A 16,372-nucleotide genomic window follows, 5' to 3' on the forward strand; every position below is an offset into this window, starting at 1 on the left:
AGGCAGCCAGCTGGGGGCACAAGTTTATGCAAAAGTGTCTCAAACAATGCGAAACGAAAAACGGGAAAAAGAAAAACAAAACGATGTCAAAGCAATGGCAACTGCACCTGAAGCAGCGAATATTAATGGATATGTGCAATAAAGACGACAGCTGGCAGACACGACACAAGAACAAAGCAACGATTAAGTCGAGCAGAATAAAATATGTATGACCAGGTGCTGAGTAGGGTCGCCGGGTCGCCAGGTCGCAGGGTATTGGGGTGAAGGGGTGAAGGGTGAACAAATTTGTTGCCAAAAGAATGCGACAACAAAAGCCAAAAGTTCGACTGACAGTTCAACAACAATAGAAAACTTTTGACTGGCAACAAAAGAAGCCGGCAATGAAGGCGAGCCAACGGCGGCCATTGTGGAAAAACGGGCACTAAAAACCCACTCAGCCACTCAGGCAACAACGGGGTACGAGGGTTGCTTAGCTCGCCTGGCCAAGAGGGTTGTTTTAGCCATAGCCAAAGGGGTGGCCACAACTCGCATTGCATACTTTCAGGCTGCGCCTTAAATATTCTAATATACAATGCGCACTGCCCTGGGAGCCCAAAGTCTGCAGTCGGCAGTCGGCAGTCCGTAGTCAGCAGTCCGTAGTCCACAGTTGGATGTCCCTGTGTGCCGTGTCTGAAATGAATTTTAATTTCTTGTCTGCTAAAAACCACAGACAGCAACAGCTTCTCAAACCCTTCAACCCTTACCTTAACTAACGCACAAAAACAACGAGCAAGAAAGTAAAATCAAGTCGAATTAATTTCGAAAATCATGGCCGCTGCCAAGGGTGCCGCCATGTTGCCTGACGCCTGGTGCTTGGTTGCTTGGGGCCTTCTACTGCCACTGACAGCAAGGACGGACACACATCCACCCACCCACACACACACACACACACACAGATCCATGACACAGCGCGCAGCACACTCTGACCGTGCACATTAATCTGGTGGCAAACGCCTCATGCGTGTCTCGTGCTCGTTTAGATAGATTTGAAGTGAAATGGAAGGGAGTGGCAACTGTGGGCTGCTGCACGCAGCATGCCTGCTCCTTGCAGATTTTTGGCTCATCATCAGCGACAATCATAGAGAGCTAGCCCCATGGCTCCATGTCACGTAGACGAAGTAAATCCACTTTCACCCTTATTTCGCTCCGCTCGCGTGTTGCTTTGCCTTTTCAAAATGGCTGCTGTAATTTGTTTAGCCTTTCAATCTTTTCACTCAACGCTTTCGTTTGTGTGTATGTTTTTTTTTTTTTTTCTGCCCGTTGTGCTTTGTTGTCTTTCATGCAATTCACTTTCGCTGTGTTTTCCTGTTTTCCAGCAGCCCCCACTCCTTATGCATTCTATTCACTCGCTTTTCAGCTTGCGTCCTTTTTGTTTTGCTTTTGTTTTTTGTTGTGCCGCATGTCATGAAAAAGGTCCTTTTCTCCTGTCTTTTGATAATTAATGCGCCGGAAGCTTTTTACAATTTATAAAATTACATTTTGGCTCATTAATTTTACTTATTGATATTCCTCCAGCACAACAAATTGTTTTGAAGACCAAAATGGTTTCTAGCGCATTTCCCCATCAGCTTCTGACCGAACCATGTGATCTATGGCCGTACAGCTGACAAATGGCGGGGGTTGATGTGTAGGCGCCTATTAATTATCCCTGTATATCCTTGGCACCTCCGCTTGCTATGCAATTATCGGCACTAACAAATAGTCCACGGATAATGAAAATTCAGCACATAGACAGCAATTTAAATTCCGCTCATAAATAACTGAATTGCGGCACATATGCTTTAATCATCGCGAATATTGCATGAAATTTAATTGTTTGCTATAAATTTCTAGAAATTGGTCTTATTATTATATATATATATATTTTTATTTTATTTTATTTTATTTTTTGAAGTATTGAATGGGAATTAAATGGAGAATATTTATGAAATTGCTTAAAAACTGCAATCTGCCGATACATTCTCATATTTTGTATATTTCCAATGAGTATGGTCTTATCTATCTAAACACATTATATATGATGTTAAGCATATTTACATATTTTTTAATAAGCTGTCATTTATCTTAGGCTTTGAAATATCAATAGCAAGCTTTTAAATAATAAAAGCTAAATTGAAATAAATTGCTAGCACTTGTAAGCCGTAAATGTTTATATCAACATTGTGCTTAAATGAATATACATACATCAATATTTAATTATTATATTCAAGCAAATCAACAAGACAGGAAACAAATTGACTTTTTGTAAAAGTCTCGAAGACTCGAGTCAATTACATCTTAGTTCCACAGAGTAGAATGCAATGGAATGCAATTGGAAGTGGAAATGCCATAAAAAGAATATTTATATGTATTTGAAGAGAAGAAACAGATATTAGCTTTAAAATATTTTTAAGATGAGCACAGAACAGACAGGTTGAGGAACAAAGGAGTTATAGAGTGCAACTTTCACAAATAAAAATTGTGGGAATATTTTTTATATATTTTATTCAGACAAGACTCAGTTGATCTTGAGACTGGTGATATGAGATTTCCCCCATAACTCTGATGCGGGCGATGGTGGAGAAAGTTTATCTCATCAGCTTCAAAGTGCACTTTATTTGCCATAGAATTTCAAAGCACTTTGACTTTGCTGATAAATGCAAAATATATAAAAGAGAGCATATTCGGCCATAAGAGAGCCACAGAGTGCAGCAGGACGTTGCGAGCACTCGGACTAATTAAACAAATATTTAATTATAAAATATTTGACTGCAAAATGCAAGCAGACGTACAAAATTTATAGCTAAACTATTATGCGGAACGCATATAGCCAAACACGCTCACATACATAAACACACATGGTTAAGTTTTGTGCCAACTCAGCGCCAGGAGTCGGACTGAGGGTCGCAATGGTACCATATATTCTAACTAAAAGAGATTTTTTTTAGTTGTTTTGTTTTAATTTAATTAAATTAGAAGCAATTAGCGGAAAAGCTAATAAAAGTTGGCTGAAAACTGCAAGTTGGCGCATAAAGTGGGCGTGTCCAAATGGCGTTCTGCAGGCAGTCGACCAACTTCTGGTTAGACACGGCATTTCGTGTCCACTCGCACAAACTGGCGAATATATTTGCTGTGGCAAGCAAAAGTTACAAAAGTTACCAAATTACATTTCGAAGACCACAAAAAATTAGTCAACAAAAACTGCGAAATGGGAGAGTATTTATGCTATGCTCGTACACTCCAAAAAAGGATATAGGAAATTTAAAAAATATTTCTTTTATTGAATTAATAATTGTACTTCATGATCAGACAAACATTTTCAAAGAGATTCAAAAATTGAAATTTGAAATTTATTCAATGGTCCAATTAATTTACTATCTAGTTTGCATGATTATAAAAAAATAATTAAGTTACTCTATGCTCCTCACATACACAGATAGAAAACACCTGTACACTCACACATACGCACACTAAGGCATCGCTCTGCTTATTGCGTAATTGCAACTTAATTGTATAACTTTTCTTTTATATCAACTTTTTTAAGTCAAATTATATATATGTATATGTACTTATATGCAGGTGTATGCAATTGCCAAAACAATTATATATAGAAGAGTATTTTAAATATGCTCTAGGGCAAAGAGGCAAGAAAGTAATTCAAAAATATAATTTTAATTTTGGATATTCATTATTGAATTTGAAATTGCCATTAACGTTCAATATTACCATCAATAAAACCAACTAATATCATCAAATTATGAAGTAAACAATATAATACAAGGTATGCATTGCATATTTCAAGTCTCTAGCTCTGTGATTAGATCGTCTGCTAATGAAGAACATTTTTAATTTATGGGGTATGCGAAGCCACCTTCTGCCAATTACATATTATTCAACAAAAATTTGTAATGAGTTAAAATAAATAAACCGAGTTACTTATCAGAAAATTGTCTTAGCTTACTGCCTATAGCACACAGCTTAGCTCTATAGTTGAAAACAAAGTAATTCTCGGATCTATCCACATATTCTGCGAGTGTAGAGAAGTACATCAAGTAATTAAGCAAAGAGCTGCAGTGATAATTGAGTGTCACTAAGTGTTATTAAGTGCTCCGGCTCTGATGGAGTCAGTGGACTTCGCTGGCCTTTAAGCTGGCACAAAGGACTAGCCGAGACGGAATGAGACGAGGCTCGACAGTTGCTCGACGTCACTCAGTGCGTAGCCGAGAGTTCTAAATATGCATGATAGTGTGGACGTGTATGTGTGGCCTTGCGGGTGTGCGGGTGTGTGGGTGTGTGTATGCGGTCGGCGGTTGGCAAATAACTAAATGTGTTTACTAAACCACTTACTAAACACTCAACAACTACCACCACGAGCTGCCGTGTTGTTGCAGTTGCTGCCACAGCAACAGGACACCATCGAGCAGCATGCGACGTGACCAAGTGCGGCAGACACGATGCCAACAAAAGAAGAGAAGCAGAGAAAGCATTCTAAAGCAAAGCAAAGCAGAGCAAAAAAAAAAACGAAATATAGAGAAAAAACTGCAAGCGGCAACAGAATCCAAACCAAATCGAAATAGATGCAGAGTATAGACAGACTCGGCTAGAACCGCAGACGCGTCTATGGGCAGACTGGGCGACTAGACCATGGCGGGGGCTCCTTTGCCAAAAGAGGTGGACAAAGCGAACGTTTTCATTTTTCATAATGCTGTTAACTATTATATATATATGTGCATATGCATATACACATGTATATATATACTTATATGTATATTCATATGTCTGTGTTTGCTTTTAATATGCACATATAAAGTCACGAAACACGCACACAAAATATAAATGTTAAAAATAAAATGTGAAAAAGCAAACAACACAAAATCAAAGACAGCAAAAAACACACACACACAACGACACCCCCCATACACACACACACATACGTACAGCTATGTGCGTGCTTTTTTTGCTGGCGAGTTAGCCTTTTTTCCCCCTTTTAGCTTATTTTTGCTCCGGTTGTTGTTGCTGGCTCGGCTAGCTGCTGCTGCTGCGCTGCCGACGAGCAACGACGCCGACGACGGCAGCGACCAATCCGAGGCCAGCAAGTAGGTGGAGCTTAAAAAAAGACAAAAAATGCTCAATTTCAGTGTGGAAAAAACGAACAAAAATATATAAATTTTGCCACTGGGTGGCTACAGTGGCTACAGTGGTGCAACTTTTTGCAACGTTTTTCTATACTGAGATACGGAGAACGAGTGCCGAGTGCCGTCCAACTGAGACAGGATCTCTGCACGTGCCTATCTATGTCTGTGTGCATTTGTATGTGTGTGTGTGTGGGTGCATGCATATGTGTGCGTCGTCGGCTGTGTTGGTGAGAGCCTCGTCTCCATCGCCATCTACACTGCTCGTCGTTATGGCCGTTGTTTCTGCTCCGAGTTGCGACAAGGTTTTCTTGCTTTGCTTTTGGACCGCGCATTTTATTTGATTTCATTTTGCTTTTATTTTATTCCAACCTTTTTATTTGCTGCTCTTTCTCGTTGTCGCTGTTGCTGTTGTTGTTGTTGTTTGTCATGGGTTGAGTGAGAGACAAGCCCAAGAGAAACTCTCCCATAGTGGGCGATTGCGTAAATTGTTTGCTTCCTGGCCATGTGGCGGTCATAAATGCAAACGCAGATAGAACCAACTCAAAAAGAGAAAGCGAAAGACAGACAGAGCAACAGGGATGAGAGAGGGAACGAAAAAAGAGAAAGAGAGCGAGCTTATTCAAATAGTTATTGATTAGCTCAACGACTGAATATCGAGTGGGACACAATTCTAATCAATCGAAGTCATTCACTGAAATTTTTGATGCAAACTCTGATCGATTTTATTTTCATAAATAAATATGCTATCTCTACTTTATATTATAAACAATATTCAATTCAATTAAATGAAGCATGTATGACACAACTATCAAAGAGAACTTTATGCTTAATCAATAATCTACACTTCAAGTTGCCATATTATTTACAAGCTTAAGATTGTTGCAAATTTATAATTAAGGCAAATTACATACGTATATATGTATATATGTAGATTATATAATATATACAGATATACGTATATATGTATATTATATAATATATACCGATATAGATGTATGTAAATATTTATGATTCTTATGCATCTTTAACGATTGGGTTATATATGTTCTGTTGCTTATGACATCTGATGCAAAATATCGGAGATATATATATATTATAAGTATTGTTTACAATTAAATGAACAAATTATATATTTTTATATATTCAAACATTTATTTTATACTACGCATTTGTAAATATATTTTTTATATTTATATTTATTTATATTCAGTTTAAATTAATGATTTGGGCAAACCGAAGGTAAACCATTCTCAATATACAAAATTGTTGGTCGCATTTCAATATGCTCTGCAAATGCACAACAAATCCTCAACCTCACTTAGCACTACAATTGCATTTAGGACATTTAATAACAATAAATATTGTATATATATTCCATCTCATGTAAATGTATATCACAATTACACGACTCCTTTTATACTCTTGCTTTTTGATAATTAATTCAAGATTCTTAAATCGAATTTCTTCATCGAAGAAGATTCACTCTCCCACTAATATTCTCAATTCCTTTTTCCTTTCATATTCATCAAAGTTTGTAGCACAAAATTGATTTTTATTTGCCTCATTCATTTCAACTTGCAACAATTTGTCGAATTTGCTGGAATTTCCTGTGAGCCCTATTCAATTACAATACTTTTCGTGCATACTCCCAGTTTTGGTCGCATCTCAACTCATCTATATGCATATGTATGTGTGTCAATTTCTCCATCGACTCAGCAAACAATCTCAAAATGCTGCGTAAATTGGAATTGTAACGAGAGACAAGTAAAAAGTATATTTTGTCGGAACTGTACTCATTTCGTTGCTCTTTTTGCTGTTTTTCTCTTTTCACGTTAATTTTGTTCACACACATACAAATAAACGCGCACGCACACATACACACACACACACATACTCACAGACTTGCATCCTTTTCACTCGAGTACAACTCGCCGGACGTCGTGCATGTGGCGGCAACTCCAAGTCATCCTTAAATGTTAATTTTGAATTACGAAATTTTTCATGTCAGACCCCTGCTGGCAAATGTGAAAGGAAAGATTTTGGAGGGGGTGGGTGGAGCGGCTCGGTTAGGGAGGCTTTTGGGGGACGGGCATGTGGAAAGCTGCAGCAGGGAGACGCTCAATGGCAACGCGTGAATAATTTAAGGACCAACAACAACTTTTGGCAAATGCCCAAAACAAAACGCAAACAGAAACGGGAGAGCAAAACGTAAAATCCGAGAATACCCTTAATGCCCAATAGAGCTTAAGTTGGATGGGTAGCGCTATGTGGCATCCCCACCTATCCGGGTGCGCACAATAAATGAGCCCGGAGACATCCTCATCATCGCATTTTCTGTATGCTGCAATGTCGCATTGTTGTTGCTGGATGTTGCGGCATTTTATTTTCTATATGCGAAACGAGCGAAAATGAAAATGAGCAAATAAGAAAAAAACAAAATGGCGGCGCTTTTTCTCTTTTTGTGCGTACTAAAAAGCGCCCCAGAAGCGACGCCGCAGACGGCGCGGCGAAGAAAAATGCGAAAAAATAAAATGCAGCAGCGACAGCAGCAGCAAGCACAAAAAAACGAGCGATAAACGAACAAAAAGAGAACGAACAGAATCGCGGAAAAGGGGGCGTGTGTGGCGACTGGGCGGGCGAAACGTAAGCAGTGAAGAATGCTGTGGAGGAAAAGCTCATGATTTATGATTTAAATTCTGTGTGCGTGGTGTGAAGACTAAGAGCTCCGCAGCTCTTCCCGTTCTCAGTTGTCTGAGTGTGTGTGTGTGTGGGTGTGTCTATATATGTATATGCATATGTATGTGTGTGTGTGTGTGTGGGTGTTCACGTGTGTATATCTGGGCATCTGTGTCTGGAAGTCGTTGCTGTTGCTGCTTTTGATGTGTGTCGCCAGCAGACCGCAGACAAAGGACAGCCCCATGCATCCTTCTTTAATTGTCCTCTCATCGCCGGGCTGCCCTGTGCGCCAATGCAGACACTGCATTCCCTTTTACCTTTCAATTAAACCTGTTTTCTTCTTTAATTAATAACATTAATACGATTTCCTTATTTGCGCCGCCTTGACTTGACTTTGCACTTTGCCAGCGTCTTCCATATGCTATGATATCACAGCCTCTCAGTCGAATCTTACAGAGAGCTCAATGTCTCGTGTAAGTCCTTCAATATACTATAGTATGAAGTTGACAATTCATATAGGTTACTTGATTATAGATATAATATAGTGCTACACCCTTTATAAAGTATTTCTTATATATGTAGTTTTGATAAGTGAGATAGGTAAAATAAGAGATAAATGGGTGCTGAGCTTCTATATTGCTTTAGATTTTATATATTATTTATTATAAAATAGCGTCAGTTGTTAAAGAAGTTGATTGATATTCAAGATATTCTTTGCATAATAATATTTCATAAAAAAAAAAAGAGTTCACTTTATCAACGCTCTATAGTTTCATGAAAAAATTTCTTTGTCGTGGTAAGAATTTTCATTTTAATTTTCGGCAGCATATAAACCCAGTTATTAGTCGAATAACTATGCCTATGTTTTTTTTTTTATTTTATTTTTTTTATTAATATTAAGTTATAATTCATGTCATTCAAACTTTGATTGCTATAAATCAAATGCAATGTATATGAATATACATAAATTGATTAAAAATTAGGACTATATTTGTGGACTGACACCTGAATCTGACATTTATTATACTTACATAAAATATTTATAACAAATGAATATCCAAATAGTTAAAATTAAAAAAAAAAATAAAATAAAAAATAAAAAAGCAGACAACTTATAAAATTAACAAAGCAAATACAAAAACTTTAAGAATAATTTATAAATTTGTCTCTAGTCTATTTGGCATTGCTTTGAGTTTCATATAAATCTTGTATATATAACAAAATGAAATAAATATAGTCGCGTCAATATTTCAAAAGTCTCGACTTAGCTACATATATATAAAGAGAAAATTTAACATATGAAATATAATAATAAGAGTAAAATCCATGTTGACGAGTAAGAGTTCGGCCATTATCAAAATATCAATTATTTCATATTCAGAGCTTCAATGGTCACCATAGCCATCGAAATTGAAATTGTGAAACCAACGAAAAGCAGGCCGTTGCACCGCGAAGTCCTTTGCTGCTCGGTCTCTTTTTGGTTGCTGGACAAATGGAAAAGCCATTAGCTCCGACTCCAATCGCATTAGCATGCCGCGCACCTCATATATCTGCCTGGCAGCTGCCCGGCTGTGCTATAGAAGCTGGTTCATAGCCGTTGGATAGGCTAATGTTCCTTTGCATATCCTAGGAATATCTGCAAATGCAGCTGCTGTGACTGCCAAACGCACAATTCATGCACAAAGCGTTGAGCGTTGGCGAAAGCCAAAGTTTTTTTTTTTATATATATTTTTTTGCAAAAATAATTGAGTGTATCGCACAAAAAGTTTCGCTTTGATGGGCAGCAGCTCAGAAATATAATATAACAAATTCAAAATGGCTGACCACAAAAAACTTACCCTCATTTTGTGTGCAGCATTTTAAGGGTTTGTTCGAGTCGCTGCCTAATGGGGTGGGTTTTCTAACGAGGCAAGAGCAGCTGCTCCTTGCCAAAATTTAATTTGCTTCGAGACCTGCATTAAAGCCCAAAAATTACTCAATCGCCAGCTGAATCCAATTGAGGCTGCAGCCATTCAGTACATAGCCCTAAAGGCGTCCGTGCCTAGCGACATTTTTGCACAGAGCACAGAGATGCCTGTTAGAAGTATATGAACCGGTTAGGTATGTAGGTATGCCTAGGCTTGCCCACTGCTGCTATTGTACATATAAATATATATCTACAGAAAAATGCTGAATATGTGTGCATGTGTGTATATGATTATATCTGTATATTCATTAAAAATGCGCACTGCGTTCGCCAACCTCAAATTACAGACATTACATAAAAAGCCCTCACACACACATATTGTGTCTGTGTGCGTGTGTGTGTGTCTCTGTTGTGTTTTGTATTTGCGCTCGCCAATGAATCGTTAATTTAAAATTTTACCATTTTTAGTGTAAGCTAAACTCTAAAGCTTGGACTAAAAGATAAATGCTGTGAAAGGCTGAACGAATAGCCAAAGTGCTACATTCCGATACATTACAAAAAATTCCCAGAGTTTCTGATGTATTTTATTATATAAAAATAATACGTGGGGTCGTCAATTAAAATAATTAAATGTATTCAATGAAAGGCTACAAGACGACTTGTTTGTTTTTTTTTTTTTTTTTTTTTTTTATATACATTTCTGTGAAATATATAATGAGAAGAAAAGAACACACAACATATTACTCAAAGCTGTTAGAAATTGAAGCCATCTTGTATATTAATATAATTGAAAACTATATTTATACATATTCATAAATTACATAGAAATTTCTAATATATGTATATTCAATTCAATAAAATTAATATATATTTTTTAATATTTATAAATAATTTTTAGCTTATTGAAAGCCTACAGCTATACAAAAATTGCATATGAAATTCTCTTTAAAAAATATATATATTTTATTAAATTTATTTCTCAACACAGGCGCCTGCTGTGTAAATTTTTGCTCTGGACTACGTTGATTTAATTATATGAAAAATAAATTAAATTTCAGTATTTTATGTGCAGCCATATAAGAATATCAACTCAAAGAAATCACCGCTTTTGCGTAGGGCGCACGTTCAAATCAGGAGTTTCATGGCGCACAAAGCAGCCACACACTAGCAAACAAACCATAACACACACAATAATACAGGCACACACTCACACACACAGGCATACGCATGGCAACTACCAGTTAGAGCCGTGGCTATCGTCGCTTGGAAAGAGAAATTAAAAGCCACATAGCAAAAACCCGCCAGCCCACAAAAACCAAAAACAGTTGAGTAAATTATATACACCAACAATAACAACAGCAAAAACAACATCCATAGCAGCACAAAGCCCACACACATGCATATAAACGTACACATGTATTTACATATAAATATATATACATATAAACATACATATAGATATGCTATATAAAAAGGTCTATGTACAGTAAATTATATTATATGCGGCCAAGTGTGTACTAAATAAGGTAATTTGTGTGTACACCATCCAACGGCTACCAACAACAAAAACAGCAACAGCAACAACAACAACAACAAGAACAACAAAAAACATCAACATCAACATCAGTGCGAGGCAAGCAAGAACAAAAATTCATTAAAATGAAAAATGAAATTCAACACATTTTGAAGTGCGGGAATTTTGGGGCCTCGCTCGCCCGTCAGCTGGTTAAATTTTCGCAATTTTACCCAAACGTCAAATAATTTTTCCACTTGATGTATGCGACTGACGCCAACGCAGCCCAACAGACTTCGAGCTCTATATATAGAAGTACAACACATACACACACACCACACACACACACATACAGCTAAATATATCTCCATATATATAAAGGGCGCTCGGTCAGGGCAGAATCCATGGGATAATCAACTATAGCAAGAACATAACTGCCAAATGTTTTCTTGTATTGTAGAATTTAAATGTTTAGCTAAAACACGCAATATAGTTCTGAGCATATGCTCCACCAATTCAATTAAATAGGAAGCCCAAGATTTTTCAGAATTAGCCTAAGCAATAACCAAAGTGAAATTGATTGATGAGATTAAGGAATAAATATATAAATTGAGAATTAATTGAAAGAAGCATTTAAAATAGAGTTTTTATATGTTTATATTTATTTTACTTTTTAAAATTCATTATTTATATTTATTATATTTTGACTCGATACAAAGCAAATCTTAGGTGAAACATGCTAATCCTAGACTAAAATTAGTTGAAATTTTTACTTTTTTTACACTTCCTACATTTCTATAAAATTATTAATTTATTTAATGTATTTAAATATAATGCAATTTTTCTCTATGTAGAAAAAATAATTAAAATATTATTGATGCAAATATTATTAAAAACTAATCTAATGTTATTTAATTTTAGTCATAAGACAACGCATATACTAACAAATCATTATCAATTAAAATCGCCTCAGCTGAAATGGTCAGCCTCTAGGCTCACACTGAAAACATCAAAAATGAGAGATCTTATAACTTGATTGATAAATATATAAACATATATTTTAAAAATTATCTTTATTTTTATAAATCATTTTTTTGTATACAATTTTTTTTTTTTTTTAATTTTAAATATATTTCTCAAAAATCCAGTCAAGACTAAAAATAAATCTTAATCGAATAAAACATTTTAGCAATTTAATACAAATGAAATCAATATTTTTTTCTGAATTTTAATCCATATTATTTCTCGACCTTTAGTGGCTTTATGCATCGATTTCATTGACACCATTCGCTTCAATATAAATCATCAAAAATTCATGTTCGAATCGCTTTCAACTGTTGAAAAGTGGGCAATATCCATCGATAATATGTTAATTAAATCGGCCAAACAGCTGATTTTCGACCAACGACCAACGGCAACATTTGCACACCCCGCACACACACACACACACACACACACTTGTCGTTATGACGTCATAATGTAAACATCATAAAAATGCCGAAAAAATTGAAATAAAAAACAAAATAGCAACGAAAAGCAAAAAATGCTGCAAAATAAAACACTTAAACAGCAGCGCAAATGACACGAACCAACAAAAGCAAATTGCAATTAAATAAAAAATAAAAAACAAACAACTTCAATGGCAGCAATGACATTGACAATGCCAATGAACGATGCAATAAGCAAAAAAAAAAAAGGACAACAAAATAATATATATGAATGAGAGCAACAACAACAACAAACAGCCGAAAACGCGACGCATGCCACGTGCCGCTGCATGCAGACGTAGCAAGGACGCAGGATAGCCGGCAATTATCATAAGCAGCAGCACATGCACATGTGTATGTGTGTGACTGCCAAAAAAAAGAATAAACTTAAAAAATAAAAATACTGCTGGCATGCGAACGTTTCAGGGGCAACTCCCAGTCGCGGTCTGGGCACTTTTTCGTGACGAGGTGAAGAGCGCGCTTGGCATTTCATTTAATGCCAATTACGTGTATGAGCTGCATTAACCAACTCGCGTACACGCCCCCATGCGCATACACACACACACACAAGCGAGCAAACACTTTCGCCTGTTGCGAAATGGGCGAAAACAAAAAGGAACTCCCAACAGTCAAATATATGGGAAGCGTTATAAATTCATCGTCAGTCGTAAAGTATGCAACCTCGTGCTGCAAGTTAGATATGACAGAAAATTACGATGAATATAAGTTTGAGTGATCTTAACCCTTGTCGAAGAGAGCGAGAGAGTACTGCCAGACAGAGAAACGAATGAAGATAAATAGCTCCTTCTGTAAGGCATAGAAAGAGGTACGTTCATCTGCCTGGAGACTACTGACAGAGAATCAAATAGGTAACATGTGGAGTACATTTGCAATTAAATGTATTATATTGCAGTAATGATTCCATAAGCTTACTCAGTAATTACTGCTGCCAGAAGTACTTTTTTGTTTATATTGTTTAACAAATGGTATATATGAAACTTGAATTTGTGTTATATTAAGTTAAATAAATCGAAATTCCTTAACTATGTTTACATAATTTGAAGCAACTACAATAATAAATGTTCCTTCAGGACATTCATTAATATTTCTCAAAAGAATCAGAATTTGTTTCTCAATTACAGATTTAATTTAAAAAAAAAATTGTATTCTAAAAATATTCTTACATCGGATTTAGCATAATTTTTAAATATAAAAGACAGAGTAACATTTATAAACACAATAATTATCTCCACGAAAATCTATAGAAATATTCAAAAAAAAAAAAAAAACAAAAAAAAAAAATCATTTAATTGGCGACAAATGCGTGCATTATATTGAATAACTGCAATTAATAGCAATTAGAGTGCTGGGATTTCTCTCCCATCCCTAGCTGGTGGGAACTTAATTTAATTTTTTATTTTTTTAATTTTTTGCATGCACAGTTTATTGCACTTAATGAAACATGAGAGCAACGGTCGAGGCGTGGGCCACGGGACAACGGCTCGTTTGTCCTGTCTCAGGACCGTCTGCCACATGTGATGATGTATGGGGACGCGGATGCCGCAATGACAACGTCAGTTGCCACTACCCACTCTGTAGCACTGTAGCCGGCGAGCAAAGGCCACGCTTAAAATACAATGAAAAAATACAAACAAACAAAAAAAAAAAATCACACATTGCGCATACGCTACGTTGGACAATGCAGCAGCAACAGCATCAGCACGCCCAATGTCCTCGTCCTTCACCTAGAATTATTTTTGTGCATTTATTTTTATTTTTTTGCAACGCTCTTTACATAATATGCAATTTTCATTTGGGTGCCGAAAAAATCAACCAAAACAAAGAAATCGCCTGCATTACGCATGTGTCAGTATGCGAGTGAATGAGTTGGATGCGTGTGTGTGTGCGTATGTGTGTGCGTGAGTGAGTATAAGTGCGTATTTCATCAATGTACGCATTAATAAGCCACACTTGTATCTGGGCGCCGGGTCGGTGCCCAGCTCGATGGCAGAACCATGCCCCAATCCACTGGCACTGTTGCTGCTGATGCCGATGCTGCAGCTGACGAAAGTGAAAGTGGACGGGGAGTGTCAAAAAAAAAAAAAAAAAAAAAAAAAACAAAATAAAACGTAAAAAGAAATACAAATAAAATGAAGCATACTGCCAAAAATAAATATAATTGCAGTGCAGAAATGAAAAAAAAAAAAAAAAAAAAGAAAAAGGAGCGAGGCAAGCGAATGGAGCGACCAAAAACGAAAACGAAAAGTCGTCGACATTAATCGACTCGAAATTGGTTTAATTCATATTTAAATGTACGCCGCTGGACGGGCAAGTGCCCGTATGTTTGGATAGGGCGGAGCCGAGCCCGCTATGCGCCTCCTGCCAGCTGTTGCTGTTGCTGATGCTGATGCTGCTCGGGTGAAAGCAACAGTTGCTTTGTGTGGCTTTTCCGTTCCATAACTCAATTAAATTGTTATTTATGGCAAATCAAATTTACCAGCTTCCGTTCATGGCTAATGTCGAATGGCACACAAAGTTCGATGGGTCACCTGGCCCCGAAAAAACCGCTCATACTTAATTATGCGCACACGGGCAGCGGTATATATTATTATTTACGTTTGCCAAAAGTAATTGACCAGGCAGGCTCAATGATCGGCAGACCTTTGAACGCTTTATAATTCAATATTGGTGATTCGTTTAATTTCACTAAAGGAATATACTATATAGTGGTTGCTATGAAAAAAGTTGCGGCAAACGTTTAATTAATTTAATATAATAATTTAATAGAGGCATTCATTTGATGTACGATTTTGATGATGATAAATAAAAGTATATTTTTCAAAAATTTAGAAATATAGATTTTCAAATATTGTATATCTGCTTTTAAGTCAATAATACTTTTGAATGACTAAAGGCTTTTATTTACTTATTCGAATTGAATATATAAGCTATTACTTTCATTATAATAATTGTGCATGAGAAAGTACTTAAATCAATTTAATAAATTTAAAATAATTAAATTTGTATATATCAAGTTACAATTACAAATAATTATTTATATATTTTTGTATATATATTTTTTTTTAATTTTTCTCACTAGCTACTTTGTATACCTCTTAAATATTTAAATATTTCTTCAAGCAATCGTTAATTAAATAATGCATATAAGAAACATTGGAAATGCATCTAGAGAATTATTGTAAAAGAAATCAATTCTCCTTACTCATTCCAGAGCGCTGCAACATCTATCCGTATTCAAGGAGGCAACACTGCAATCAATATCGTATATAAGGCTCAAGTGCTGTATCAAGAAGAGAAATATATATAGTGCAAATACAAGCGAATATCCTTGACATTACACAGGCGAAACGGTTTCAAAATGACGTAAATTATTTCATTAGTTGAAGCGAGAGGCAAAAAGGATGCTGGACTCGACTTGGCGCTGTTTGCTGTTCACTTTTTTCTCATTTTGTGCACTGTTTTAATCAGCAAAAGGCATTCATCTTGTTTGCCAAACTAATTTTTTATCTTGCCAGTTGCCAGTCGCCAGTCGCAGCTGCAGCTTCAGTGCTCGGCAGCTAGCCACAGGGGAGCGGAGGATGTAGTCTCTTCCCGGCGCGTCTTTCAAGCAGCGGGA

The sequence above is a fragment of the Drosophila arizonae genome, chromosome 2 (assembly GCF_054131065.1).
Source record: "Drosophila arizonae isolate 15081-1271.41 chromosome 2, UAZ_ARI_1.0, whole genome shotgun sequence".
NCBI lineage: Eukaryota > Metazoa > Arthropoda > Insecta > Diptera > Drosophilidae > Drosophila > Drosophila arizonae.